Below are 25445 nucleotides of genomic sequence, written 5' to 3'. Positions count from 1 at the left end.
TTGGAAAGTACATAAAATTAGTTTTCTTGTGGCGAAAAAAGATCGGTTTTATTCCAGTGGATTCCAGAATTATTGATCAATACATCTCTGTACTGCTAGAAAAGTAGGGTAAAATCCCCTTCGTTTGGCCATAACTATTAAAAACAGGTGCGTGCCGTAAACGAGGACCAGACCATTGGAATCCCCATAAAAATACCTTAAATATCAAAAGATTGATCCTAGTCCAGCGACATCTGGAGATATTGAGATAAAGGACTTTTTTGCAAAAAAAAATCCACTGTGCACTGTTTTAAACATCTACTTAATAACAAAATGTGTTATCAATGTATCTCCATATCTATTCAATAACAAAATAGGGTAATTTGCCAATTATTGCACACCACCCAAATATTGCGCACTGCGTAGTATTTGCACCATTTCACGACAGTTTATTATGTTAAATATAATTTGACAACAACATTGGCTAGATAATTTCATTGTCCATCAGAATGTTACTATTTCCTTAGTAAATCAACGTGGTTTTTAAGTGCAATAACAAATTTTCTGACATGTGTCCCAATTTCGCTTTCACCAAACGATTTTCTTGACAAAATTAGTAAGAAAGTTGATTTACAAAATAAGCTTTCATAGAACGTAAGATGCAAATAAACATGTTCTATGGGTTTCGGAACATTGATAGAAACTTACTGTACTCAATAAATGGATAAAATTGGGTCTTTCTAACACAAATTGCCGATAAATCCGTAAGTTTAATAATTGGAACTACATAAGGCTCTCCTTCCAATTTTATTGCACACCTGTTTTGCTTGTCCTAACCCCTGTGTTTCTGCAACGCCGTTTTGACAGTTCACTTCCCGCGGCGTTGCTTTTTGTTTATCAACGCAAGTGGTGGGAGTCGTAGTTTTCCGTATCGCGATTTTTCCCGTTTTCACCGTTTATTACGAGGTTTCTAGGTCTTAATGGATGCTAAAATAATCCTAAAGTGTGTATATGTAAGTGGTATTGTTCACAAACAAAACAAGTTGGCAATAATGCCAATGTAATAATGAGGAAAAAAATGCTGTGCAACAATTGAGCGAAAGGTGAGCAATACTGAAATTTGAAGGTTATTTTGGTGCGCAATAATTGGGCGCAGAGTTGGTATGCAAAAAACGCGTTTTACACGATTTTTGTAAGATATTCCACACAGATGGCTATGGGAACCTATTTTATATTAGTTTATTGGCATACTAAGCGGTTTTACCAAATAAAATTTTCTTGGATTTGTTCAAAATCATCAAATTGCTATAAACGAGTGCTTAGCTGTGCAACAACTGGCAATTTACCCTATATCAATCCAAGATATATATCAATTTGAAAGTTTTTTACAAAATTTACTATTTTTTAATGGTCAAAAACTTCATGATATTGTTATTTTTCGTTCTTTAATTACGGATCATGAGCTGTTAGTGCGATCACTAAAAAACTTAAATTGTGACCACGCATAAATCATAAAAAGTTTCATAGTGCACAGTAACGGTAACTCACAGTAGGTCAGAGTTGCGAATCCTGCTAAATAAGTTTGAGTGTATGAATTGGGAAAACTATTCACACACACAGACTTGCTCACATCACTGCTCTTTTTCGTACGTTTCCGCTCTCATTTTCCCTCATATATAGGATCACCTTCCGTTCACAGGACCGTCGCATCCGTCCGCCACTGCTACTACTACTGCTGTGGGTCAGTGTTTTATTCCCAACATGCAAATGTCGACACTCTCTGCGTTCAGCGACAATGGAGTGAACCCTCTCAGCAGCCTAGCCTCTAGAGCGCGGCGTGAGTGCTCATTCGCATGTGTTCGTGTTGACGACTTTCGCTGATTCGGACGACTTTTCTCGCTCTGGATTATCGAGCTTTTTAGGGCGGCTCCAGTTTTGTTTTAGTTCTCTCCCGTGTCTTATGATATTGGAAAATTCCCTGCAACGATAGTGGAAATTTAGTGGGTATTTCAGGCAATCAGAGTGCAAAAGTAGTTATATTTTGCACCAATCGGTCATTCAAACAGGTGTAAAGTGGTTTTAGTTGGTTTCGGAGTGCATTGTGGGCTGGAAAAAGGTGAAAAGTTAACGCTAGGATTTTGCTCGACCAGGATCGATTTCACCCCGGATGCTAGGTAGTGAGTTCATGTGAGCAGTGAAAACAGAAAGAAGTAGAAATCGTGTTTTCACCTTCAGAGCACCAAAATTTGTTCCGTGGAAAAGCTTGACATGGTGAAAAGTTAGCATTTCAAGGATCCATGGGAAGTGCAATTGTGTGCAGGATTATGGGAAAAGTTGTCCCTGAGTGAGATTCAGTGTGTTTCCCGGAGTCCCATATTGTAGCCAGTGCAGTGTACCGAAACAGACAAACACACAAAACCCAGACAGGAAACGTTGCCGAATATCACTTCTTCAACCTCGCCCTAAGTTGTAGTGCGCTGCCTGCGAATGCAAAACTGTTTTTCTCGGTTTGCCCGAATTCGAGCTGCGGTATTTTATACAATACACCATTTCCCATGCTGATGATGCCCACTGTTTTCCCTTGCAAATCCGTCTGATTCACACACACGTTCGTATTGATTTTTCTTTCTCCACGCTTCATCGTCGTCATCTCGGGAGGACGGTTTCCGACCCGATGTTCGTTCGCTTCGTTCGCACTCTGTGCGCAAAAAATGACGTGTCGGACGAAATCGAAGTTGGCTGCGAGACACCACCCCGTTTGGGTCGGGTCGGATTGGGTGATGATGGTGATGATGAGATGGGGTGGTGGGTCGTGTTTTTTTTCTGCCTCTCTAGTTGTTGTGTGTACACCGCACCGATATTGGTTTGTTGCTCGCGTGACAGCCCAACTCCGGTGTGCTCTGTTCGGTGTCATTCAAATTTATGATAGGTGTGCTATTTAGCCTATCGAACATCACTCTTATTTTTATTAGATAACGATGGAAGCGCGATGGTGAAGAGCGACCGGCGGAGGATAATATGATCGATACTATTGATCCTTAGTTTACTTCACATATTTTGCTAATTTTTGTTCTCTGAAATAGGAACAAAATAACTTTATGTGAAATTAATAAGTATGGTTTGAAACGAAGGTTAAGTTATCCTACTTTGCAGTGTTACTCATGTTTCGAGTTTTAACTTCTCATTGAAATAAAAAGCAGTGCACCATGTGCCATTGAAGTCAGATGGCAAAATCGTGCTGAAAATAGCATGTGCTTCCTCGATTTTTGTGTGAACAATACTTTCAATCAAATTGACTAGTTAATTTCCTCCACCTAAAATCCATTACTTATTAAGAGTGATTGGAATTGGATTATGATCTTATTCATTTCCCGTACCGCAAAAAACCTTGAACCTTTTAATCACATCCAGCGGCTATCCTTATTCCGATACATTACCGTGATGCCGGCCACACTTGCCACAGTAAACGCCACTTTTGCCCTTCCATACAAGCCGGGAACGGGTCGTTCCCAGTTTTCATTGATAAGCGTCACTGCACGGTGCTTACTTACTGACTAACTGGAAAGCGTGCTGGAAAAATCAATTATCACCAGCTGCCTACTAGGCAGGTACCTGTATAGGTAGCGAACTGCTGCTGCTACTGACGATGATTGTTGCCATTCACTGCTGGTCCCGAACCCGATGAATCAGCCGACAGCAGCGCAACAAGAGCAACCCAGGAATATCGCTATTTTTAGTCCAATTATTATGATATGAAGTGCCAGCGGGTTCAACTGGTATCCGTGAAGAAAAAAAAAGAACGGAAATAAGTTGGCAGACTTGTTCAAACTGTTGATAGCGCGCTAGCCCTGCAATCGCTATGAAAAATAATTTTTTTTTTGTTTTTTTGTTGGCACTATTTCAGGCACTTCTACTTGATGGTCGATATAAAATATGCTACAGCGAAACAATGGCTTCGATGTTCTACTTAGAAAATTGGCTTGAAAGTGATCTAGCCAATCGTTTTTGGGTTATTTGTTGATGAATTGTGTGGTGTAGACGCTATTGTCAGCTTCATTAGATGCCTATATCTTCATTGTAAGATGTTCTATGTTGCAGTTGAAACCAAATTTTAAGCCAAGTTTATTTCAAGAAATAACCTAGTTGACGGAGTCCTATAATTAATAAAACAATTCGGACTCTATTGGAATTAATTGCGAGAAAAGATAAATAGAATATAACCATTGAATAAACTGCACATAAATGTGGATAATTATAAGCTCAAACAAAGTTTAACTTTGTAACGATTGCTATGCAGCTAAAAACTTAAAACTTAAATAGACCTTCAAACTTAACTTGCTTCAAAAGAAAGAGCGTTTTCAACAACGTATTCTGCACAATTTCAGCGATGTTCACAAAAAAGTACACGTTGAGTGCCTTGAACTTTTGCGTGTAGCATGCAACTGAATTTCACAGGAAAATTCCGGTTTTTTTGCCGACTTCTGCTTGCTTGCCTGCTGCACCAATCATCATGGGGTGTTTTGCACCAAAAAAAAATAGGACTGGAGAAAAACTAGGAGCAGCTAAATGTTTGCGTTCCTTTGTTCCGTTGTTGCGTTGTGCCGTTAATCTTTCCAGCGAAAGTAATAAATTATTCGAATCAAACCTATTATTTGCATAAGGAAAAACTGGCACAAGCTGGCCGCCGGATCAAGGTGTTGTTATTAGCTGCACGTGACTTAGCTTATTGTGTTTGTGATCCCTATCGGTGGCAGGAAATTAGTAAAAGCTTACCATCATATTGTGGCACAGTTTTCTGAAATTTGCTTGAGATGATTAAATATTTAGTAAGACGACTCGACGGACGTCGAGTTCGTGAATCCTAAAATGTCTTTTCCCTAAAGCTGTAAAACAATCTTTCATTTTTGAATAATGGTGCAACTGGATGAATAATAAGACATCTAAATTGATCGGCTTCGAATGGATTTTTTATAAACATTATTATTAGCTCCATTCTTTGTTCAGACATTTTTAACAAAATTCTTACCTTTTTACCTTTGTTATACTATATAACAAAGGTTTAGAAATTGGTCGAAAAACACGAAATTGATCCGAGGCCCGTAGGGCCGAATCACATATACCAATCGATAGAGCTCGACGAACTGAGCAATGTCTGTGTGTGTGTGTGTATGTGTGTATGTGTGTATGTGCAGCTCATTTTCTATCGCCTGTTTCTCGAAGATGGCTGAACCGATTTGATCGCTTTTACTTTTGTTTGAAAGGTATTATTGTCTAGTATACCACTATTGAATTGCTTTGCGGTCCGACGTTTCGTTTAAAAGTTATAAGCAAAAATGTGAAAACTACGTGACACGCGTTTCTCCTGAACTACGCAACCAATTTTAACGATCTTACTACCAAACGAAAGCTCTTGCTGTTACTAAACTTTTTACCAAGTTTTATTGAAAACGAACAAGTAGTTTAAAAGTTAGCCTTAAAAAACCATTTTTGATAAGGTTCAAATGATCGCCTGTTTCTCAGAGATGGCCAAACCGATTTATGCGCTATTAGTTTTATTTGGCAGGTAATATAGCCGGATAGATCACTATTGAATGGTTTTTGGATTGGACGTTTAATTTGAAAGTTATAAGCAATTGTATACACCACACCAAAATTAACAATAATTTATAATGATTTTAACCAAGATAATTTACCTAATTTCAATTATTTTAATATCAAACGAGAGGTTTTGACACTACGAATATATATGCAAAATTTCATAAGAATTGGTTTTACCGGTCAAAAGATATTAATCCTCGAACGCTCGCGCCAACTTTTGCAACACAGTTACTCGCGCGCACAATAGCCCAAAACCAAAGAAAACGTGTGCACTAGAGTTTTGACTAGGAAAACTTGGTTTTAAGTTTATCGAACCTTTGAAAGAGTTTCTTGAAATTGAATGCTCTATCATCTGGTAGAATTTAAATTTGGATTAATCCCCCTAAAAGTGAAAAAAACTATTTTTCTTCAGTTTCAATATAACACATTGATGTGTTCTGCAAAGTTTTAGAACATATTATTACAAGAAATTTTGCTGAAGACTGTAACCTTCTATCTCTTCAGCGAAGACAGAGAAATCTTATTTATTGTTTCTGTATTTGTAAAATCAGTTTTTCTATTTTAGCTCTTTTTGCAATTGTTGTATGATTTTTTCATGTGTTACAAAGTTATACAAATAGTAAAAATACACAACTTTGCTGAAAATAGTATACCTCTATGTTTGCTTGTTTTGGAACTGTAGAACTTTGATTATAAAAATACCCTGATTTTAACCCCGAATCACTCGGCTACCAACTGACGGATACATTTTAAACATTTTACATTTGCTGATAGTTTTGCCACATACAGACACCATTTTTCCATATGAAGTAACGTGAAAAAATTCCAGTTGGGGCCAATAGCGGTACACCTCACATGCTGCTTGCTTCGTTTCTGTGCTGTCGGTTTATGCTGATCTATTTTCCTAACAATTTAAAGTATTATTGCATTGAATAATTCAGACATTTTGCTCATAACAAGTTTATTGAAAAATATACGTTAGTTAAACAACGATTGGTAAATATGGCATTCAAAATCCTACACATGTTGTTCAGAATACAACAGCGTGAGTAACCGAAGGTTAATAAAAATTGATGAAATTTTTTCAAGAAAACTTTATTGATGCATAGTTATGCATAGTGCAAAAACCTATAAACTAGACCTTTACTACGCAATGTATATGTTAAAGAATAATATTTCTTCTTACAACTTACTTACTTTGCACTTACCCACATTAATAACAACTTACTCAGCAATTTCATGAGAAAAAGAACTATCAAAATTTGTAAGTGCTTCTATTTTGTTCAAATTTTGTAAGCTTATTCAATTTCCAAAATTTTTATGTAAACCAACGCACAATGCAACGTTAATTAATAGATGAATTATGTTCCGAAGACGTGTCGATTTCTATCTCAAATAGCAAGTAAGACCGTATAACAAAGGTTCTTTTCACCAATAGGTGGATTAAATCAGGTTTTTGATGTCAAAGGTTGAACGATAGCAGGTAATGGGGGCTGGGGCACACTGCCCAAGTAACAATTTTAAGCTTTGTTGTTACGTTCCACTAGTGGTTTTCATGACCAATTTTATTAAACTGCTAATAAAACTATGAGCTCCACCAGAACTGTCTGGTGACCGGAATAATATTATTTTTCGACCAAGTGGCCCACTCTTCAGAAGGTTTTTACAACCTCTATGAGAATCATGTCATAAGCTGAAGTAGTCTAATCACGCTCTGCCAAAAGCAACAATAAAACCGTTTATGCTTTTCGCTGCTTGACAGCCACCGCCGTAATTTAATTGAGCTTTTCGCTACAAAGCTATATAAAGCTATAGCTTGCTCTGGTAAAAAGCCGAAGCAGTCCGCTAGCTTTGTTAACTTGAAAATACGTCCGTGAACAGAAAAGTTTTACTGTCAGATCATCATGATCGATTTGGTTTATAGCGACCATCATAAAATATCCCATAGAATAAATAATAAATTTTCATAAGTCTCCGTTGATTTGCAGCATATGCGTACTAAATTTTATCGTGTATATTGATATAATAATGCATATTGATATGAAAAACGGTCCGCTTCGACAAAATAAACATAGGGTGTTATGTAGCTTAGTGCAGATATTTCAGGGGGTGGTAGAGGACCACATTTGACGAGAAAAATTCTACGTATATGGTCAAATCTCAAGCTTTACAGACTTATTAAACTTTCTTTAGTTTTCGATTTTGTTTGCCTTAAATTTGCTCTAGTACAAAATGCTGGCTACCTCAATTCTGTTATTTCTATTCGAAAGCTGAAAAAAAATTGTATTGAAAATTGTTCCTAAACCTCCCACTTTAAGAAATTTAGTAACTTTTTAGAAGCAAAAAGCTTTGAAATAAATGTTTCTCAAGGCGTTTTTATCAAATTTCTCCTAAAAAGGTGTGATAAAACTGATTACATTTATATACCAATTTGAAGCTCTGGTACCGTTCTACAATTAGTTCTTTGACGTGAAAAACCTATCTCTTTTAGCTTCGTTGTGCCATTCCATTTTAAGCGTATGGTTTTGGATGTTGAATTAGTAGCTGAAAGCTGCACGAATTCATACATCACGCATAGCACGTTAGATCACCGCGTGCGACGGACACGGTCAGACGCATATGGAAAACATTAACGAAACAGATTTCTCGGGTCCTTTGCTTTCTGCTAACTTTTTTTCTGCAAAACACTGCTTTGATGAATTCTTGTTTGCGACCTAAAGCAAAATACTAGAATAACCATAATAAAACCGCAATAATATCTTTATGAAATTCAAGTATAACAAAGTAGTTTTAGAATTGTTAAATGGGTGGGTCACATTCTCTATAAAATTTAATGTAAAAAAATAATTTCTAAAAATTTAGCTAGGAAGTACGGAAATTTTAAGTCAAGTCATTAAGACTCGGTATTTTTGCGTATTTTTAACTGCGCAAAAATAGATCCAGTCTCAAATCAAACTTTAGGTCCAAATTCAACGGTTTAATTTCAATTCCAATTTAAAGTTTGACGTCGAATTTCTAGTCTGATTTCAAGTAAAAATTCAAATTCAATTTTAAGTCCTATTTTAAGCCAAATTTTATGTTGAATTTCCTATCCAATTTAAAGTTCTAATTGAAATCCAATTTATGTCTAATTTGAAGTTCAATTTCAAGTCTACTTTTATATCCACTTCAGCTCCAATTTTCTGTGCATTTTCAAGTCCATTTCAGTCCATCTTTTGATTTTAAATATAAATTCTAATCAAAATCAAGTTCAAAGTTTACTCCAATTCCAAACAAAATTTCAAGCTTAATGAAGCCCAATTTCGTGTCAATTTTTAAGTAAAATTTAAAGCAATTTCAATTCTTATTTCACGTACTTTTTCAAGACCTCTTTCATGTTTATTTCAAATCCAAATTCAAATCCAACAGCGAATTTAATTTTAAATTTAATTTAAAATCCAACTTTCAGTTTAATTTGAAGTAAGCCTTTAAACTTCGCCCGCCCAGTTAACTCCGGGGTACGATGCTGGGCTAACAAGCCAGTCGTCGTAGGTTCGAATCTCAACTGGGCGGTGCCGCTATTGAGTCAATAGGATCTTTACACTAGCCCCGTAATTTTCCTGTACTCTAATAACCGGCTGCGAAGTCTGTCGATAAAGAAGGGTCAAGTACTGAAGGACGTTTATACTCATGGCTTTGCTTGCTTCCTTTAAACTTCAACTACAAGCAAAGTCTCATATTCAATTTTAAGTCTAATGTAATTTCAATTTCATGTTCAATTTGATGTCCCATTTCTAGTTCTGTTTTACGTCTAATTTTACATCTAATTTTAAGAATAATTTCAACTTTAATTCTAAGTCTAATTTCAATTTCCATTTCACGTCCAATTTAAATCCTGTATCAAGTCCTATTTTAGGTCCAATTTTAAGTAAATTGTGTTTCAAATTCAAGTACAATTTAAGTGAAATTTCAAGGTCAATTGTAAGTCCCACTTCATGTTAAGTTTAATTATAATTACGAGCACAATTTTAAGCACGATTTTATATCTTATTTCAAGTATAATTTCGTGTTTAATTTCAAGTCGAATTTAAGCTCTGATACCCAATTTCATGTCCTATTTCGAGTTCTATTTCTAGTCTAATTTCAATTCGAATTTGTAGCCCAAACTCAAGTCCAAATTTTAGTTCAATTCAACATCAAATTTTCATTTTTATTTGAAGTCTGGTTTCAAAGTTATCTAATTTATAAATCGGCCCAAATTTAAAGTCAGTTTCATGTCCAATTTCCAGTCCTGTTGCAAGTTTCAAATTTATAGTCAAATCCCCCAACAACAAAAAAAAGTTCAAATTACAGTAATGTTCCGATTTTGTCAGCTCCCGATTTTGTCTCCCCCCGATTTTGTCTCCCCCCGATTTTGTCTACCCCCAATTTTATCAGTTTTTTATCCCGATTTTGTCAGCCTATAAATTTTGTTTAACTTTTGTGCTTTTAAACATGATTTATAAAACTTTTCAACCTGCTTGAAACTATTCAGTGGGGTGGGGGGAGTTTTTGAATAAAATGATGCCTTCTTGCGAGTAATTGGGGGTCAAAATTTGGGTATTTTTATAGTAAATGTTCTATAGTTTCTAAACAAGCAAAGATAGAGGTGTACTATATTCAGCAATATTGTGTATTTTTACTATTTGTACAACTTTGTAAAAGAGGAAAAAGTCTTACAACAACTACAAGAACAGCTAAAATAGAAAAACTGATTTTAACGACTGTCCATTTTTGAGAAATAGGATTTTTCTATCTTTGGTGAAGGGATAGAAGGTTACTGTCTTCAGCAAAATTTCTTGTAATAATATGCTGTAAAACTTTGTAGAACGCAACAATGCGTTATATTGAAACTGAAGAAAAATAATTTTTTTGCACTTTTAGGAGGATTAATTAAAATTTGAATTCTGCTGGACGACAAAACATTTAATTTTAAGAAAATCTTCCAAAGGTTCCATAAACCTAAAACCAAGCCCGCTCAAAGCTAATGCGCACCAAAAAAGGTTCTGGACCAGTGTGCTGTGCCCGGTTCATTGAGCTTTCGGTTGACCAATTGAGAGTTAAAATTTAAGTTTTAGTAGAAGTCTCGATATTGCAAGGTCTTAAGTGTTGAATTTTGAAAAAATGTTCGAAAAAAAATTTCCCGATTTTGTCAGTTTCTCCATTTTGTCAGCCCAAAATTCAACTTGGGCTGACAAAACCGGATTTTAATTGTCAAGTCCAATTTCATGTTTTATTTCCAATCTAGTTTCAAGACCATTAGGGTGTTCAGACAAGGACATGTGTCCCGTCTTTCATATAAAATTTAATGTAAAAAATCTTCGTGGCTATTCCGGACCTGGAAGTCCGGAGTTTTTAATCGACCGGTATTTTTTCGATGAGTACATTAAATGCATAAAAGCCGGCCCGCCAAAAAACTGTATTGTTGCCTTGGTTACTCTAATCTGATGTCCATTTAGCCCATCGATTAGCTCAGAAAATCGATTAGCTTTTGCGTAGGAATCTGTTTATATGTTCGAAGGGAAGAAGAAAAGAAACATAGACAACTATGAGGTAACACTACGTTATGCGCGTTATGGAAACTTTCCATAATTCCAAATTCTAGTAACCGAATAGTACCAAATTCTTTGTTCGTCCAGTAGTACATTGCTGATCAGTAGCACGGATTCATGTCCAAACGCCAGCTGTCTAATGGATTACTTTGTTGGCAGTGTTTTCAGACAGAAGTCATCTACATGGACCTCTCTACTGCGATTGTCAAGCTGAATCATTACTATAAATTGCCGTCACTAAACTGGACAAATCCAGAGGTCCAGAGTTAGTCCAGAGGTCCAGAGATTCAATCGACAGATATGTCTGGTCAATGCATTTAACGACCACTTCCTTTCGCCCTTTTACTGTTTTTTCCGGAATTCCACAAGGTAGCCATCTCGAACCAATGGTCTTTCCTATTTATTTAAGCGATAGTTCACTATAGTGACAGTGCTCAAAGGTTTTTGGCTTGCGTTCGCCGACAATTGAAAACTGTTCTCAAAAGTCTATGACTCATCTGGCAATCTCGCACTCCAGAAACAGTTGTCTATATTCGTTGGATTGTGGATTGTGGATTATCGGATCGGAAGCTGAATCCGATAATGTTCGAATACCAACTATCAAGTATACCTTTATGTAGTATAGGTTACTTTAAAGATTACTAAACTGCAAATTGAAATATCTCTACTGTGCATTAGTTCGTTCCAATCTCGAATATTGTGCATCCGTATGGAGTCTGCACTATCAAAACGGTGTAGCTGAATCGAGGTGGTGCCATGGAGATTCAATCACCCTCCCAAGATTACCATGGAAGGAGAAGGACCCGTTCCGATTCCCAAGCGTTGTAGACTAATCAACCTGGACACCCTGCAAACAGGTCCGGACGTAATCAATACTGTCATCATATCCGATGCTTTAACGTCCCAGATTGACTGCCTTTGGATTCTAAAAAGAATCGGCCTTGCTAAAGATGGAACAATTCCACTATTACACCTTTAGTACTATAACAGGCTTACAACGCAGTTTTAACCGTTTCATGTCATAATTCCCCAGATAACTAATAAGCATTACCAATGCTATTAAGTCGCCTTAAATGCTACTTAAAAACTACTTTGACAAAACATACAGCAGCTTTACTGCTAATCCTTTTATAGTGTTGACAATGCTTATTGGCTTCAACAAGCCCACCGGTACCAGGAACAGGGGCGTTCAACGTGCACGATGGCTCGACCAGGTCAAAAGCGATTTGTGACTTCTGAGACGATTAGGAAATTGGCGACGAGTGACCCAAGACCGAGTTGAATGGAGACGAGTGCTTGAAACAGCACGAACCACCCCGGATTTATGCTGCTGAAGAAGAAGAAGAATGCTTATTTGCAGCTGATTGCCGACAAGAAGAATTTCAATAGAATTTCGGATGCCAAATTAATGCGAATAGGGTGTCAAAAAGCTAATAAACAATACCGCGCAGTATAAAATGCCGGATATGCTAATAAGCAGCTTATTTACTGCTTATATTAATGCTTGTTGGTTACCTGGGTCGACTTTGACGTCAGCCGCAACGTGCTGAAACCCCGATTTAGAACCTTCGTTAGTGTCATTTTTACAAGTAAATAAATGTAAATAAATAAATGGCAAAGTTGTATCATGCCAGAATATTGTCAATTATGCCACATTGCGTAGAGTCATACGGAACCCGGAACCAGTCATACGGGCTCTGAGAGACATGAGATGACCACCAATCGCTATATTGTTGAATGCTGATGTTTTTTGATATGCGACACGACGTGCTTTACTGATGCTGAAATGTCCCGTTACGGGAACCGGTCCCGGATTTATAGTGTCCCCCCGGATCCGGATGGCGCGCACCGTGGCACCTAACTGCGGCAAAGTAACTGATATGTCTACAGTCGATGGTATGTTTACAAAAATCAACAGATTTCAAACCAATTTTAGATATTTGGCAAATTTATCTAAAAAAGCCATATCTCGGTCCCCCAAGGAACTCCGGAATAACTCCGAGAGCATATGACATATGGCCATTATCTATAGTTATTATGAAAATAGAAAATATTTTCGGCAAAATTCCCAAATTTGGTGAAAAAATATTGAAAAATAAAAAAGTTATGGCCATTTTAGTAAATTTTGCAGTGCTAAAAATGATGTAGACCTTAGAGGGGTTAATGTTAATACTATGGGCTATAGATTTCGTATAAAGATGCCAAGTCCTTTTTCATCATTTGTACATCTGTTTTCTTTCCGAAAATTCCTTTAACGGAAATGAATCAGAGCCTTTTTCTCTTATTTGAGCCTCCCTCATTATGAATGGCTACCCCACTCCCGTTCTTTTTTGAGCCCTATTCTCACAGTCACTTCACCGCACCTCACTTCTTTCACTTTCCTGTCACCTCACCTTACAGGCCCCATTTGATTTGTACAGTCACCCAGCTGACTGTGAGAATCGCAAATTGTCACCTCTCCTAAAAAATTTAGGTGAGGTGACTGTGAAAATAGGGCCCTTTTAAGCCCTTTTTAATCTACCAGCAACTTGTACACTTGTTATCGTTGCGGAAATTCGCATAATGTAAGACAAACAAGGCTCATTTTCCTTATTTGGACAGCTTCCGCGTTATTGGGGATTATCCTCCCCCCCCCCCCCCCCCCCCCGGTGCCAATTCCCTTATGTCAGGGAACATGTATGCCAAGCAAGGTTGCCAACAGGTTTTCCCGAAAATCTGGAGAACACGAATAAAAGTGTCTGGCAAAAATCTGGTGGTTAATTAGTACGATGGGGAGGCGTTTTCCTCAAAAAATCTCGCTCGTTTTGCTCACCGTAGATGCAAAATTTCGTCCAAAATTAGAAGTGATGACCTTTTTGCAAGACAGTGGATCGGAAATCTGGCAAAAATCTGGCACATTGCCAAATATCTGGAAGATTTCGAGCTTTGTCTGTTTGTCTGGCGCGCAGTCAAAAATCTGGCAAAATCCAGATTTATCTGGCATACTGGCAACCGTGATGCCAAGTTTGTTAAAGAACTTTTCTTTCAAGACGTCAGTTTTGAATGTAACAACAGCATATCTATACAATCGTTCAAAGTGAGGTTATCGAAGCGCACTTTCCCAAACCGGTTGTACTTTCAATAATGTCCGTGCTATTGGAACGGTAAAACTCAATCATATTTTTTTCGTAAATGAAAATAACCGAAATTCCAGTTGCCAGAAGGTGTGTCGTCTGTGCCAGGGAAGTAAGTCGACCGCAGGCGAAAATTTTACTTTGAAACTTTTCGTTGGACTTCACTATTTATCAATAGAAGAAAACCCGCGCTGAGAATCGCGGCTAACACGCTGACGGACGAACAACGTCACACGCAGTGACTTGCAAGTCGTAAGGGCCTGCATAGTGTCGTCGTCCTGAAAGTAAAAACAAGTTAGATTAAAACTTCTCGGTCGATGGTTTCTGTAGTAGACGGAGGAAGAGGCACAATTTTTTTCTAAAAATAACCCAACCAGATACGTCGCTACATTAATAAGGGGGGTTGCCCAGTCTCCTTTTGTCTGCGCCTCTATGGTTCAAAGGTACATGGGTACCAGCGAGCCACACGCCCTGGCGGGTGTTGTGGGTTCGAATCCGGTTATAATCTCTGATTATAGCTTGGTTCGACCCATGCACCTTCCAGCATTGGACAAAAGGTAGGAGTTACAACGACAACTTGTTAGGTGTAGTAACCTATTACCCCCCATCCTCCAGCTCTCCGGCTAGGGCTAGAAGGATATCCAAAATTCTAACCTATTTCATATTATTTTGTCTATTTCTAAGCTTTAAATAACATCAATTAAAGTTCAACACCCAGTTGGAACGAATTTTTCTACGTGTTCTATCTGACTAAAACACGTCACCAGCTGCAGAACATTCGTCCACCCACAGCGCAATGAGGAGATCTGAATTATTATGCGACGTAATAATGTGCTATCAATCTTCTGGCGTTCTACGTTCCGCCAAATTGCGTGGGCCCCTGGAGGCTCTTTTTCAACAGGCAGACCACGTTTCGCTGCCTGCGGTAGTTCCGATTCCGACAGGCATCTTTATGATGAATATTTGCTCATTGAGATTCACCTGCGCAACAGCACGGTTTTTAACATTGACATGTCTGTTTCTTCACTGCATTCCTAGACAGGAATTAAAGTTCCCAATTCTAGAATTGAATTTCTTCTACTGTACGGAAATGCCGAGCTACCAATGTAATGGCGGTGCGATGTTTCTGATAGCTAAGCTATAGTAAACAGATACCGTAATAATAATCATTGACTAGTTCGCCGATTAGGTAATTATGGAGGCATTAACTTTGATTGGTTTGATTGGTTTTGATATATAATTCACACCGAAAACTTTTCCTTATAACTGACAAATGACAGCCGATACTGTATCTATTCAGTTTGTGATCTTCCATTAAATAGTCAAGGAATATAACCTGCCAATTGTTCTGTCAGTTATGTTGCTCGCCAAGCCATGCACGTACAAGTCGTCTGATTTGAGTTATACTAATAGCGTCATCGACAGAAATGGATCAAAATCAAATTTTGGTTGTTTGAAAAATTGGTCTTGACCTCTCTTTAACGACAGACTTTGCAGTCTGTCGTCAGTTTCATGGATGCTACTAACTCTGTCAGCAACTTTAATTCAATATTCAAACTTACGACGACGTGCTTGTTAGACCCAACGTCTTACCTCTAATTCAACCGGCAAACAGGTCACTGGCAGTAATGACAAAGAGTTATGTTAGTCATTTGCACACCACTGGGAAAATATTATCACGCGTTCTTCGAAGTTGATGGGTCGAAAACGTAACACGAGTTACCCCCAAAAAATAAAACAAAACTACACATTGCGGAGAGAATACCTGTTCCGAATTACCTCTCATTATGGTGTGCGGAATACCCCCCGCGTACGACATTCCCTGCGATATGGATAAGAAAATTTACGACATGAATAATGAACGCTGTTTTGGGGTTACGTCGACCGGTGCCGATCAAACTGCCACGAACGGCTTTACTCACCCACCGTCATGGAGGACTACGTCGGCGACGTCGACAAAGTATTACTCTCCGGACGATGATTCTCACGTTCTCTCGCCACCATGGCCTGCATGAGATGTAGGTAACTGCGTCTGTTGGGTACACTCACTCACTCACCAACAGCAGCGATGAAAGTTCATCCACACTTCACTCGCAGCGTAGAACCTGACGGCGCTGATAGAGTGATTTGGTTACTTTGTAAGAGCACCCCCCTCAGTTAGCGGAGGGCGCTTTTCCAACCTCCCAGCCAGCTCCCAGCTGAGTACCAGCCGACCCCAGCGATGATGGTGCATCAACAGATTACAGTCAGCATCGTGGCAGTTTGGCTCGATCTTGATGGTGTTGGTGATGGTGTATCATCTCAGAACGTAAATCCGTTTGCTGAAATATATCTTCATAGCTTCTATATGTTTCTTTCAAATTTTAATAGAAAGCTACTGCCAATGAATGCCATAAAGGAAATTATAGGTAGATTTATAAATATAAACAGGTTGGGGATAAAAGCTGAAGTTTTAGGGTAAAAATGAGACTACATTATTTTAATGAATGAATGAAATGGCAATGAACGCTTTTAAATGTTTGCACGCCAGTATCTTTTTGCAGTTGACGTGGTCTTTATTGTAGCTTGCGGGGTCTCCAACGGTCTGGTAATACAAATTTATTGAACTTTACGACGAATGGCACATTCCAGCGTTACCGGACACCATCCCCACTTCGTGAATCAGCTTGTACTGCACCAAATCAATGACATACAACTGCAAAACATAGTTCCTTTCTGTCACCTAATTAGCAAGCTATTTGCCAAAAATTTAGTGGAACAGGAGCCAATTCGCACATTAAAAATGGTTGCTAAATGTGTCCCGTAACGCTGGAATGTGTCTAATACACAGTAGCATAGAGGAAAAAGCGCAAGTGAATTTACTGTACTCACACTTGAAGGTGGCTTTTGACAAAATAGACCAAAAAATACTGCTACACAAATTATGACATTAGAACCCTACCTTGCGGAGCGTGAACTAAGGGCGAAGATTGATGGTTAGGTATCACAACTTTTCTCAAACAGCTCCGGAGCTCCACAAGGCAGCAATCTTGCGCCATTGCTGTTTATTTTATTTTTCAATTATGCTGCTTTTACTTCGGATGATGGCTTCAAGCTTGTTTATGCAGACGATTTAAAGTTATAAGTTACTGTTCGCACGCTAGAGGATTATTGACGTCTACAAAACTCGCTAACAAGGATTGAACGAGTTCAGAATCGTTTTATACGTCTGGCAATGAGAAACCTATCTTGGCGTGCACCACCGGATGGTCGGAATGGATGTTGTAAATGCCGAATCGGCTATATCCGACGGACACGAAGTGCCTCACAATCTCCAACTTCTACTCTCCGGGGTGGAGCTGGCAGTACGAATAAAGCTGGGAGCGTAGTTGCTTGACTGTTTTTGCCTTGGCTGGTCAATTGATAACGTTAATTTTTTTTGTGCGTAACAGGGTTGCTGCAATTGGCAATGCACAAGTGGAGTCACCACCAAGTGGCGGGGTAGTTGTTAAAAACCATCATGTTGCTGTGATAAAAACCAAATTGCTGCTTGGGATAATCAATGAGCCATATACATTTACACTTCCTAGCCTTGCTCAATATACGAATATCGTGTGCATCGCACAAGTGCGAAATAACACGTTCTGCTTCTTCGAAAGCTACCAAAGTAGTGAACTATTTTCTGTTCATAGTGATAGTGATTATTTTGAACACTATCGGGTATCACCGGCCATCCTATACCTGCTAAATCGGCCAAACTTCATGTTCAACATTAAATTTTTGAACGATGATCATGATAAAATTCAAAGCCGATGGATGTATTATGGACGATGCAGGCGAATAGTGTGTGTAGCGTAAGTTTTATTACGTTCCTATAGTGGTTTTCAATACCAATTTCCGCTAAAAAAAACTATGAGCTCCACCAGAACTTTCTGATGGCCGCTTTAAAACTGCCTTCTGAGGCCCACTTCTCAGAATGTTTCCATCACCTCTATAAGAATAAGCCTATACGCTCAAGTAGTCGTATCACGCTCTGCTGATAGCAGCAATGAAACCGATTATGCTTTCGCTGCTTGACAGCCACCGCCATAATTTAAAGAAGCTTTTCGCTCTGGTAAAAGCTAGATCAGTTCGCCAGCTTTGTCAACTTGAAAATACATCCGTGAGCAGAAAACTTCAAGTTGTACTGTCTGATCATTCTGATCGATTTGGTTTATAGCGACCATAATAAAATATTCCATAGAATAATTAATAAATTTTGAGCAATCTTAGTTCGTCTGCAGCATATGCGCGTTAAATTTTATCGTGCGTATTGATATCACAGAACAAAAGTGGAAGTAGAAATCCAAATACGTACATGCTACTTTCTATAGATACTAGCAAACCTGGCGGTAGCGAGTCACTTTTTTCCACGGAAACACACGAACGCATACGAATGCACACGAAAGCATGTGAAAGCTGCTATGCGATTGGCAGTGAGCGTTCTGCTTATATTGCTGTTATTCGCTTCTATGCGAAAACCTTCCCAAAGAAAAATAAAAACAAAAAAGACTCTGTAACCAGTTTTGATCGCCGAATCGTTCGGACTTCCACTTCTGTTCTGTGTTGATATGATCGGTGGATAAAATCAACGCGGCAATGAAGTTTTACAATTTTCGAAAACTGGTTGTTTTAACAAAATAAATATATTCAGTTAGACTAATCTCAAGTTTTTAGTCTTGACCTTGAAATGCGATCATACATATATATTAATATTTTTTGAAACGATGGTTCTTCAATTGATGAAGGGACGGTAGGGGAAAGAAATGAAAATTTTTTGGTGAAGGAGGGGAAGACCAACTAATTTTATCATGATAATATAAGCAACCACAATAAATTTGCTTTATTTCCAGTTTCATTATGGTTATATAACTAGCTATAAGTGTGTTTTGACTCGTAGTCTCTTGGTGTTTCAAAATACCGTGTACCCCCGTTGGAATGACCTTCTTTAATCTGAACATTTTTAATCTGTACCCCGATGAAATGAATGCGTTCACATTAAAAACCGATCAAGCGTCATACACAATTGACGTTAAAGTTAACCAGGCAAATTGAAAAAAAAAAAGCAAAAAAACTTAATGCGTTTCCTCTTGCTCAAGAGCTTTGGCAATATAGCCCATATTGAATTTGCCTCTCGCCAGCACTCAAAACAGACCATTTTAGTGGAAACTGTCGAGCCAATTACTACTTCCTCAAACCGGACGTTTAGAATTCGCGCATGTTTGAAATATTTTCAAAACGTTTGTTTTTGTCAAATCAAAACAACAAGTTCATAGGGTGCGCGTCTTGCGCATATGTGAAAATGAATAGAGTTACCAAATATTCTGATGAAAAATGAACTCGCCCAATCTGAACGAGGTGTTTTTCATATTAGCGGGGGTTGAGTGTACCACAATTAAAACAGAGGTAACGATTAATTCCGCAATGAAACCTTTATAACATTCAAGTAAAACCAACTGGCTTTGGAATTGTTACTTGTCATGAGGGATGTTCATCGATTCGAACAATCATTTTTTCGCGACTTCTCCAACCACTGCTTGCCAGGCATCATAAATTTTTCAGAGTTTATTTTCCGAACCGGGTTACTATGCCTGATAAACACTTTATTAGCTCATATGAAATGGGCTACTACTTCTAAAGTAGTCAAAACCGTCTTGTTTCCCATTTTTCAATAGTTTTATCTAAAACTACCATAAAACGCTAACGAAACCAAAAGTTCTTGCCCAAAATAAAGAAGATTTTACCATGACAAATTTATTAAGTAACAAAATTTTATTGCAAGATAGCCATAAACTTTGTTTAGTATAAACAAAGAAAACGATTCATTTCAACGAAATAGGTCACAGCGCATATTGACACTTTTGAAACATAGAGCTCAGTGGGCTGCAGCTTTCGTTTTTCGTTCGAGGTCTACTTAGTTACCGTCGCAAAACTCTTCTCGTGTTCTTAGTCCTCTGTTAGCAGCTTCAAGCACATAAAAAATTACCGGTCTAATAAAGGTTTGTACATTGTTAGATTCGTATGACCGCGAATTATCTTGATCGTTGCGTTTTGTAAAGGGAAAAGTAGACCCGATTTCTTGATTCTTTATTCTTGAAGGTATACTGGAAAAGGACGATTACTTGAATCAATCATTTTTCTTGACAACGGCCAAGCCAACTGCGCAGCATATACCGCAGAGAGAATTCCAAGGAATCAAGTGGAACCAGAAAAAATACCTAATCAAGGGGAAGAAAGAAAGCGTGGACCTCCCGTACTAAACGCCTCTTATATACATAGATATTGATTTATTTATTGGGACGAACCAACCAACGGTTGAAAGCCCCATCAAATAGTAAATAAATAAATAAATGATTTATTTACAGTCGTTGGGAGTATCTTTGCTAATAAAGGTTAAGTGTCACTCCAGACCCTCAGGGATGAACTAATGGCATTTAGACCAGAAGCCAGGCTGCAATTGGCCAAGGATATAGCGCCTTATTTCGCTCTCTGAAAATAGATTAGTTTGCCAAAAATATTAGTTTAAATCATATAATAGTTGAAAATCAAGTCGTGTGGTTTAATTGTTGCCTGAAACTACATTTGTAAGGTTAGGACCTGAAAACCACACGACTCTGCACCTCCTTGCTTGGCTGCTCAATTATACAAATTGAAGTCTTTCCAGGTATCGCCACGTGGAGACGCTAGGTAGAGGCTTGGGATGGCTAGAGCTATGTTGGGCGCTTCTTCCTAGTTGCCTTCCCCATTTCATACCCTTTTTCGGTTGGCACGAATGTTTTACCCACTCTACTACTGCCGCTCGTTATGTTAGATGAATATGAATATGAAATGGTACTACCACCTGCCTTAGCAGAACATCCGTTCATAGCAATGAGCCTATCATGTCAAAAAGAGTTGAACATATTCAACGATTGGTCATGCTTCCCAACTCTTGTATGAAGGGCCAAAAGGGAATTGGTCGATAAGCAACATCACTTACACGTACCAGGGATTTAGAGAATCTCCTTTCAAGGGCTAAGTCACGTGAGTCAATCGTTGAATAAACCGTCTTAATGCAGAGTGACTCCATCAGGTGGGGAGAAGAGCCCGCTCATTATCCACGATGTGTTGTTAATCGGGCCAAGATTAACCCTAGAAAGTTGACTGTTTCACTCTCCCTAGGCCCACCGCTTCAAACAAGTGCTCTGATGGTCCCTCCCTCTTCCCGATTCTAGTTTATTTATGAAAGGTGGAATATATGGGTGAAAATAGAACAATCTCACCAGTAGTCCTTCGAATGGAATAGAGTTGCGTCCTTTTAGTTTCCACAAGTGCTTCTAATAATTAATTTAATTTTTGCTTCTGGTATCCAATATCCATGTGCAGTATTAATACTCGTATTAGCCAAAGTTTTCACTATATAGCAGGAGGTGCTTCATACGCTAAAATGAATAAATAATTAAAATAACTTATTTTATGCTTACCTATTAACAAAGTCGTATGGCTCTGCCATCTGCCCAAAACCTCGATTTTGAGATCAGGCAGCCGGTAACCACCCAGTATCGCACCTCCTAGCTTGGCTACTCAATAGAGCATTACCGGGTATGGCCACGTGGAGACGCTAGGTAGGGGCTTGGGATAGCTAGAGCTATATTGGACGCTCCTCATTTGCTTTCCCCATTTCATACCCACTGCCGCTCGTTATGTTAGATAGTCCAAAACCTTATTTTGTTTCATTCTCCCCGATTCTATTCTCTTCCATGAATTTGATCTTCGAAGTATGTATGTATTTTTAGCCAAACCCTCCTAGATTCCGCTTTCAATCTAGCGTAAATTACCTGCGCCGTCGCAAAGTTCCTGGCTATGATATCAAAGTCGGCTGCGAAGCCTAGGAGTTGGCTACTTTTGTTGAAGTTCATACCGTTTGTTTCGATGCCCGGTCTTCGGATCACCCCCTCAAGCTTTTCACTGGGTCATTTCCAAGATTTGGAAGGATAAGCTACCGGAGGAATGAACGAGGTAGGAGGTGTTTGTCCCATCTACAACAAGGGCGGTTGGCTGGACCGCTGCAACTATCGCGGCATAACGCTGGCAAACACCGCCTACAAGGCACACGTATTCATTTTACGTGATTTCCTTTTTCGTTCGAAATTTTGAATTAACGTCCTCTCATTTTACGTCCAAAATTTGAATCAAAGTCCTCTTTTATGTCCGAAATTTAAGTTAGTGTCCTCGTCAAATATCATCTCAGGATAATCTCAGGAAATTCAAAATAACGTCTTTTTTTTACGTTTAATATTCGAATTAACGCCCTCTTTTTTACGTCCGAATTTTGAATTAATGTCCTCTCATTTTACATCCAAAACTTTAATTAATGTCCTCTTTTTTTACAACCGATTTTTTTACGTTCCCCCAGTAGGGGACGTAAAACGAGATATGATTGTGCTCTTCCAGATCCTGTTACGCCGGCTGTCACCGACGGAACAAGATTTCGTAGGGAAGGCAAAGTGAAAAGCAAAGCAAACTGTTTTATTCGTACGGGTTAAAGATCAGAAAGCAAACTCATCCTTTTGATACTATCCAAACCTGTTCTTTATCCCTAAACTGCATGAGAATTAATGTACAATCGGAAATGCCAAGTTTTTACGGAAATACGGATATGAATATAGCTCCAATTCGACTAAGAAAAGAAAATAAGAAAATAAAAAATCCATGAATCTAAATTTGTAGAAAAATTTGGCATCACTGTTCATCGTAGCCAAGGTGTTTCATCTGGGTTGGTGAAATTAAGAAAATATTACTTTAAACAAAACAAAACAAAACAACTTCAAAGAAAACATAAGATCGTCTAAAACTTTTACAGAAAATTTCAACTAAACCCTCAAGAAACGCACTGAAAACGACCTTGACAACCTGGCTACGTTAATAAGGGGGGTTGCGCAGTCTTCTTTTGTCCAGTGCCTCTATTGTTCAAAGGTACACGGGTACCAGCGAACCACACGCCCTGGCAGGTGTTGTGGGTTCAAATCCGGTTATAATCTCTGATTATAACCTTCCAGCGTTGGACATAAGATAGGAGTCACAACGACAACTTGTTAAGCGTAGCTACCTATTACCCCCCCCCCCTTCCTTTCCACTCTTTCTCCTCCTTTCCCAAAAAATTTTCATTACTTTCCCCAGCGTCCCTCCATCAATTGTAAAAACCATCGTTTCAAAAAAATATTAATATTAATGCCTGACCGCATTTCAAGGTCAAAGACTAAAACACGAATTTGGTCAATACTTCATATATGCTTGTATCATCTATGTTTTGAAAGTTGAGACATCAGGAGAAAATGTATGGAAAATTGACATTTTCTCACTAATCAATTTTCACCATTCGCTATGCCCTTTTCTTCGATGCGAATCAATTCGTTAAAAAGTTTCTGATCCATTGATGTGAAAATCGGATCACCCTTTTATTTGTGGACTGTTTTATGTTCTAATCTTAATTGAAAGGAATCATTTCAGTTTTTCCATCTATTGGTTGCCAAGTCGGTTGAATGAAAGGTCAAACCTCTTCGCAGACAACAACCAAAAGTTTGCTTTTCCATTTGTATTATGTGCATTTCCACTGTCCTTCACATCTCATTTTAAAATCATTCTCACTGCTGCCAAACTGGTTTCAACTGTAAGTTTGTGTTGACACCAAATATTCTTACAGCTCGTCGAATTGCAAGCACTTGATGCAGGTTGTAAACTTTTTGCCTTCAGCCAGGCTCCCGCCCGGTACCGAGAGAGGGTCGAATAAAGTGGAAAACTGATTACATTACATTTGGCCTCCTCTGATTCCATAATGAGATAAAAGGTTTCGCTCGCTCATCAAGCTTACACACCCAACCTGCCACCCACGCATCCCACAACGTACACTACTCGTACACACTGCACTGTTATCATCATTTTCACGCTCTCGTCGGTCGTTGTCTCTCCGTTTTCCAAAGGGATGATGGCCACCCATCGTGAAACAGTTTATAGCGATTCACTCCAGCGCCAGCGCTGCTGGTTCTCTCGCCTCTTCGTTCTTCCTCAAGGTCAAAGTGCGATGCTCATGCTTGCTGGTAGATTATCGAGTCGATGATCTACTGCTGATTGCTGGGTTAAATTTGCGTTGTTTTTCCAGAGTTTACTGCCGCTGCCGGTTTGCTGCGAACAACCAACCGAGGCTCATAATTCAACTTCTTGATTATCGATTCCCTCGAGAGGCAGTAAAACCCTCTTATCGTCAACGATGTTATTCTAAATTAAATACCCTAGGAGGCACCGCCGTCAACCATCTGTAGCTTTTAGCACAAGTATTGAAGTGGTTTACTTTCTAATTTTGGTTGCGACCACAATATGTCATTAGCAAACTAGTCCTATTTCGCAATAATACAATTTAACTACATTTAAGGGCAAAAATTAACTTAATTTCCGTCGCAATCCGGAAATGTCAAACTGCGATTCAAAGAAAAACTTTTTTCCTTCGTCAACCCTCGGTCTGATCTCACTTTTACGAACGTGGTCTTCATTAATGCCTCAATCAGTATTCATCTTTGCCACCCGGTAGCAAGGATAAAGCCCCTCACTCACTTTCTGCGTCAATTAGTTGCTGTCGGAATGCTAGCAAAGTTACTATTCTCCCTTTTCCCGCGTAATGATATACCGACATTCGATTGGTTTCGTCTCCACCCGAAACTCATTACGCAACTTTTACTACTTGGCTTTTATGACTGGCCTGGAATTCCATTCATTGTTCCATTCCGCCTCCCGCTGCCTGCCTGCCTGCCTGCCTGCCTGCCTGGGTGGCAGTTAGCCCGTAGGAATCCATCGTGCGCTTGCCGTGCCCGGCCGAGTGAATGCTCGACAATACACATTTTGTTTGCTCTGGAGATAGCGGGGCATAAAAATGATGTTGACTTTATTTCTTGGGCTTCGTTTTTTCCGACTGTTATGATGATAGACAGGCAGAAAGGAAAACACCGGATCCAGCAGACATATTTATATACGAAGTCAAATCAATAATCCTAGCACAATGTGTTCTTGCAATATTTTAGACGCTAATTGAATTGCCCGGTTTTGCTTTTGATTCCGCTTAAGGCCGTATCAAGTGTCACCGAAATGGCGAAATCAGTTAAATTAAATCGAAACACCATGCGCCTCCATCGTCAGT

General features: G+C 38.7%; 1 protein-coding gene across 4 annotated transcripts in view; it reads left to right on the top strand.

The window, feature by feature from the left end:
- LOC128738118 (G protein alpha o subunit) overlaps positions 1-25445 on the top strand; it is a 175058-nt gene that overhangs the window by 27679 nt on the left and 121934 nt on the right. The window lies entirely within an intron of this gene.

This window comes from Sabethes cyaneus, chromosome 2, assembly GCF_943734655.1.
Source record: "Sabethes cyaneus chromosome 2, idSabCyanKW18_F2, whole genome shotgun sequence".
Taxonomy (NCBI): domain Eukaryota; kingdom Metazoa; phylum Arthropoda; class Insecta; order Diptera; family Culicidae; genus Sabethes; species Sabethes cyaneus.
This window is presented reverse-complemented; position numbering and strand designations above follow the sequence as displayed.